We start from the raw sequence: 6,544 nt of genomic DNA, 5'->3' as shown, positions 1-6,544 counted from the left end.
ATGATATTACCTTTCAGCATTGGTAAAAGAAAGGTTAAGAGTGAGGTCATGCTTAGATTTCCTGAATCAAGTATTCTCATTTTTTCTTAATAAAGATTATCATTCTCAAAGAGGTTGGCTTATAAGGAGATGCAAAGGGTGACTCAATTAGAGTCAGTGCTGAATGGAAACCCAAGTCTAGATCAGGAAGAAACAAAATGGGATAAAAATTGAAAATATGCTTAGGGATCCGACTTCAACATTCCCCTAGTTCTTTGAGAACAACATAAATCTTTTGACTAAGTCATTAAAGGTTTGTTTCACCTCTTTGTCCCTCAGAGTATAAATGGATTTAACATGGGGGAAATGGAAGAAGTATAGACACTCCCTTATTAATGGTCATTTCATCTTTTGCTGAAGGTTTGATAGAGACAAAGCAGCAGCTGCCATAGGTTATAGAAACCCCAATAATGTGGGAAGAATAGGTAGAAAAAGCTTTTGTCCTTTGCTGGGCAGAGGGGAATCTTAGAGTTGTTCTGATGGTATACAGGTAGAGCAAAATCACACACACACACACACACACACACACACACGAGTCATGATGAAGACTAACACACAGCAGACAATAACCATGTGCTCAAGGAACCATGTGTCTGAGCATGAGACTTTCAGAATAGGGTTAGAATCACAGGCAAAGTGGTCAATGGCATTAGAGTCACAGAATTCCAGGTCCAATCCCAAGCTAAGTGATGGGAAATGGTCAAAGTATTCATCCAACAGCAGAAGATAAGCCTTTTGCACACCCTGTGGTTCATGATGGTCATGTAACAAAGGGGTTTGCAGATGGCTACGTATCGATCAAAGAGCATGGAGGCAAGGAGAAAAAAAATCTGTTACACCGAAAAGATCTGTAAAGAAAAAGTTGGCATGCACAAGCATTACAGGGAATAGTCCTATCACCTGTTGATATACTGTACAAAAACCTAGGAATACAAGCAGAAGTGAATAACATTTTTTTTTAAATTTTTTTTCAACGTTTATTTATTTTTGGGACAGAGAGAGACAGAGCATGAACGGGGGAGGGGCAGAGAGAGAGGGAGACACAGAATCGGAAACAGGCTCCAGGCTCTGAGCCATCAGCCCAGAGCCTGACGCGGGGCTTGAACTCCCGGACCGCGAGATCATGACCTGGCTGAAGTCGGATGCTTAACCGACTGCGCCACCCAGGCACCCCAGTGAATAACATTTCTAAGAAGGAAAAGTTTTGGAGAAAAAAGTACATTGCAGTTTTAAGGTGAGAATCCATTAATATGAGAATGATGATGGTCAGGCTTCTGGTTACACTCAACATGTAGGTGATAAGTAGAAATATAAAAATGAGAATCTGTAGTTGAGTGTTATCTGTCAATCCCAGAAGGATGCAACTGGTTAGGGAAGTATGGTTTCTGCTTCCTAGGTCCTGACTTCTGCCCAATATTCAGGTAAAACTGAGGGACTGAAGAGCTGAGAAGAGGATAGAAACAAGGTTACAATCAATGGGTTTGTTTAGAAAAGCTAAACAATGTATTTTACACATAGTATTTTGTTTTCTTTGATAATGAACATTTTAATAATTCATGCCCTCAGTTCTGTTGTCATGTCATTTAATATGCTTGAAACTTAGCTTTCAAATATTTTGACAATTTATGTTAAGATACACATTTTATAGTGCAGTCCAGTGTATATGCACACATAGATACACACACTTGCATATCACTGAAATTAAAAAATGTCCAAAAAAAATCTACCTTGCTATCTGATGCTTTCTATTCTAATTTGTCTCATCAAAAATAAATGCAAAATCACCAAGTTGACTTCATATTCTACTAAATGGTCATGATCTATATTTGAGAAAAATAAATCTAGGGATTCTTTATAGTCCAAGTAAAACAATTTTTTATGATTTTGAAGTTTACACTGGACTTTAACTTTACCCATTAGAATAGATTTATTCTTCAAAGCCTGATGGCAGTGAAATCATAAACTTCAGGGAATCTTTTTTTCTAAGAATATTTCCCTTATCACTAATTGAAATTTTACTCCATTTCAATATCTGCTTGAAGCTTTTTTTTTTTTTTCCTGGATAAATGGAAAGCACATGAGAAGTGGTTATGGCACAAGATGTTTCTATATCCATCTACCAAGCAGCTAAGGACACTGTTCCACTGCCATGACCAAACCTAAAATTAATCTACAAAAGACCTTTTCCATATAAAATAATTATTTCCTAAGGGCACCTTGGTGGCTCAGTCAAGCATCTAACTTTTGTTTCCGGCTCAGGTCATGATCTCACTGTTCATGAGTTCCAACCCCATGCCAAGCTCTGTGCCAACAGCATGGAGCCTGCTTAGGATATTCTCTCTCTCTCTCCCTCTCCCTCTGCCCCTCCCCTGCTTTCTCACTCTCTCTCAAAAAAATACACTTTTTAAAAAATAAAATAAAAAATTCTTTCCCAGATCTTTCCCATGATTTTCTCAAATTTTTGTTGCCCTTATCTGATTTTTACTGATTGCCCCACTTTGGTGCAAAACAGAGAACATTTTGATACACACCAAATTCACTAATAAGTGAGAAAGTGTTTTGTACACAACTGAAGAATAGCCTTAATGCTTTGCAATTCAGTCTATTTGTCTGACTGAAATACTTAGACCTTCTTAGCAAGTCACTGATGTTATAATCAGCTCTGAGTATTAAATGCATTCACCAATCGAACTTCTATCCTTAGCTTCTAATAATTTTCTCTGATTCCTGACTTCCAACCATTTCCTTATGATACAGCTCCTGAACACACCACTCCACTGAAACTATTCTTGATGAGTTTCCCTGATATTTAAGTACCAGTGAAGTGTAGCCATTTTATTTGCACTTTTCCTTGTCAATCACTACTTTTTATGAGGTTCTTGACACATTGTTTGCATGATATCCACACTCCTGGTTGGGTCCCCCCCCCCTTCTGTTTTCTCTTTTGTAATTATCTCTTCCCCTACTCACCTTTGTAACATTGAGATTTCTCACACCTCATCCCTAAATCCTCTTAGCTGCTTCTGTATGTGCTTTTCCTGAGAACTGATTAAATCCCATGACTTCAACTTAGCACATAAAATTTGATATTTCAAAATGTGCATTTTGATAATGATCTTTGAATGTCAGACACCTGCCCCTGGAAATTTTACATTCCCTCTAGATGAATTTGTTCAAAACGGATTGCCCCATTTTCTGTATTTCTATTGATCCTTGTCTTACTCTGCTATACAAAGACCAAAACCTAATGTTTATTGCTATATAGTAACAATTGATATCAAGCTATATTGTTTCTTAGTTTAGACTTATCTTGAAATTCTCTTGACGTTGCCAGTACTTTCACTTAGTTTTGCTGTTTCCCTGACTCTAACAAGGGGTATGTTTTGTTTGTTTGGTGAGACAGAGCTACAAAGATGGCCTCTAAAAACACCATAGTGAGAGCCAGTTATGTGGTAGTCATCTTACATGGACTACCTGCCTGGAAAAAACATTGTCATCTAATCATCTATGATTTTCCCCTCCCCATTTCTCCATCTGTTTGCTGATTCTGACCTGTAACTGGCTCTTAGTGACTCATTCCTGTATCCTGCTTGGATCTTCAAAGGAATTTTTCCAAATTACAACAAACCACACTTATGACCTTTCTACGTGGTTTGTTACTCCCTATGCTTAATAGACGATGTTAAAAAAAAAAGTGTCAGAAATACGATTTCTATGTTGTTGAATGTAATAACCACAAAATTAAAGGAGTCTGATATAGAGTTAAAGATAATATTTGCCCTCAGACCTAAATAATGTTATATTGTTTATTATGTTGACTCAATTTTAAAACTAATCTGACACCTCTTACTTTTTCCATATCCCTGACTCTAATTTAGGGAATTCTTTTTGGCTTTTATGTTTGGTGGGGAAAATATTCTGAGTGGCATTTAAATCACACCATGCCCGATCTGTCAGCCCATATATAATACCTACATTAAGGCAAAAAGTGTTATCACTGTGTTTGACACAGAAATAGCTTTCCTTTCACGGTTTCCACTCATGCCTCAATATACTTATCAGAAACATTAACACCAGAGATTAAAGAAACTTAAATTCTGGATTTGGACCAAAAGCTGTTCTGGGATTCTTCCTCAGCCAACATCAACTAACTACATTAACACCAGCTGAAATTATTTCAGTCTCCAAGGCTTGTTTAAAGCCATCAATAAATTGGGAGGAAAAAAAACCCATAATTTCTTTTGGAAATTCCAAGTAACTGATTATGTGAAGGCTTCATTTGATTGCTTTCAAGTATTCTTTTCTTCCAGAAGTGGGAGATACTGTCTATACACCACCCACCAATTTCCCAGAGTAAATCTCCCAGTGTTTAGACTCCATTAAAGAGATGAAGGACTGCTGTAATGTTTTCGGAGGAGCTGAAAGCACTCCCACGAATGTATCACACAAGTAACAGATTAAATAAATATTAACAGTAGATTTAGTAAGTGAAATAATAGACTCCAGATATAGAAAAGGATTACATATATAGTCCACCAGCCCCTCTTTTCCTCATCCTTGAGGCATGTAATTGATGCCTGACACAACTCTGGAAGCTAGATCATGTCCTTGCTCCTAAATATCTTGAAAAATAAATTGACACCCTTGTTTGATTCACACCTATTTACTTCTTAGGTCTTTTAGAGAACTGAGCATCTTAGAGTGAAGGGTAACCTTACTTATATCGGCAGATAATCTGCAATTCAGGGCTGCTTCTTGAAGTCCTTTATTTCACATATTTTTAGGTGACCTGATATTCAATGCTGCACAAACCCAGACTTATCAATATCTTCAATCAACTAAAAAATTATGAACTCTTGTTTCTTTTAACTATAATTCAATTAACTATTCCATCTAATTTTGGCAAGACATATGAAAGTGTTTCTAAGAGAAAATAATTTTCTAAGTCTCTCAAAAACCATAGACATAATGGTTTTAGTTGATTATCCCTGAGTATCATGAGGATTAGAAAAATGAAGATTATGTTTGTATGGGCTTTTATGTGGACTTCTGGTCGCTTTTACTCATGGACCCAGACTCACCTCACAGACAGCTCTGGGATGGTATTGATTATCCAATCATTTCATTTATAACATGTGGCCAAGACCTTCCTACCAAGGTATTTGTGCTATTTCGAAAGGTAATTGCTACTCCAAAGTCTGGGAGAATAAACCAAGAATTCCCTCTGGTTTACATAGCCCTGATATTTGAACCTTCCAAAAATCAATAAAAATGAGAATTTTATCAAGATTGATGTTTGTTTTATGTGCCAAACATGAGTGAATAAACACAAGTCCCAGGTGAATTGGGTTCCAATGTTATTAATGAATCTTTTGTGTAATCTTTTGGCAAAGATCCTGAAACATGTAGGACTGGGGACCATGTCCTCAGAGACCTGAAGATTCGACAATGATACTCAACACAGGACTTTTACACAAAATAAAAACCAAATTAAAAAGAGCAAGTCTACCATTTCTTCCTTTTATTCAATAACATCTATAGCTGCTAATAGCTGCTGACAGAATACAGTTACCCCTTTTCTCCTTCTGTAACATTATTACCTTAAATGACTCATTATAAACAAATATAGACAAGTTAAACTTAATGTAATAAGCACCCTAATATCTCAGATTACAGCCTTCAAGAAATTTCCTATGTAAATATATTCATATTGTTATATTTTAAAATATGAAACACTCTTTACATATTTTTCAGATTACTTGATAATTAAAAACTTAAAACTTTTTATCTCAATAATTATAAATTTGTATCATTTAGGTACCATGTAATATTTCTTTTTGGAGAATTCCATCATAATTAGAAATCAATCCTAACAGTTGAAACTTTGTAATTTCTAAAAAGTTTTTTTCACCATTATAAAAAATAATTACTTTGAACTGATCAAATGGTTCTACAATTTTTATTATAAATTCATGTTGTCTCTTTTTAAATCAACTATCAGCTGTGATGCAAAATGCATTCTTGAACATCTTTGTCTATTTGCAGGATTTCCTAGAAGTGGGCATTACTACTTGTATGCATATTAACAATTTAATTTGTTATGTGTGTTGCAAATATTTTCCCCCCTCTTTTGTTGGTCTTTAATTGTGTTTATGCCACGCTTTATTTTTTTTAGCATAGAATCTCATGATATATTCAGAAAAAGTGTATATTTATCTGAATCTTATTTTTCATATATATTCTTCTCACTTTATACTTTTAAAATGAACCATGCTGTTCTATTTTTCAAATTTGTTTATTAACAGATTTACCTATGTTTTTGTATGATTTGTGGTTACCCTCAATATTTTTATTTTTGTTTTGTTTATGCTTTATTTTACTTTTTATAATTTTAGTAAAATATATATAACAAAATTTACCATCTCAACTACTTTCAGAGTATAGTTCATAAGTGTTAAGTACATGACACATCTCCAAAGGCAAGGGAATTAAAAGCAAAAATGAA

General features: G+C 35.1%; 1 pseudogene; it reads right to left on the bottom strand.

The window, feature by feature from the left end:
• Positions 1-246: 246 nt before the first annotated feature.
• LOC121040092 (olfactory receptor 6C2-like) lies at positions 247-4,082 on the bottom strand (annotated as a pseudogene).
• Positions 4,083-6,544: the final 2,462 nt, after the last annotated feature.

This window comes from Herpailurus yagouaroundi, unplaced genomic scaffold (assembly GCF_014898765.1).
Source record: "Herpailurus yagouaroundi ecotype Mexico unplaced genomic scaffold, PumYag 182, whole genome shotgun sequence".
Classification (NCBI taxonomy): domain Eukaryota; kingdom Metazoa; phylum Chordata; class Mammalia; order Carnivora; family Felidae; genus Herpailurus; species Herpailurus yagouaroundi.
Note: the sequence above shows the minus strand (reverse complement) of the source record. Positions and strands in the feature narration are given on the sequence as shown.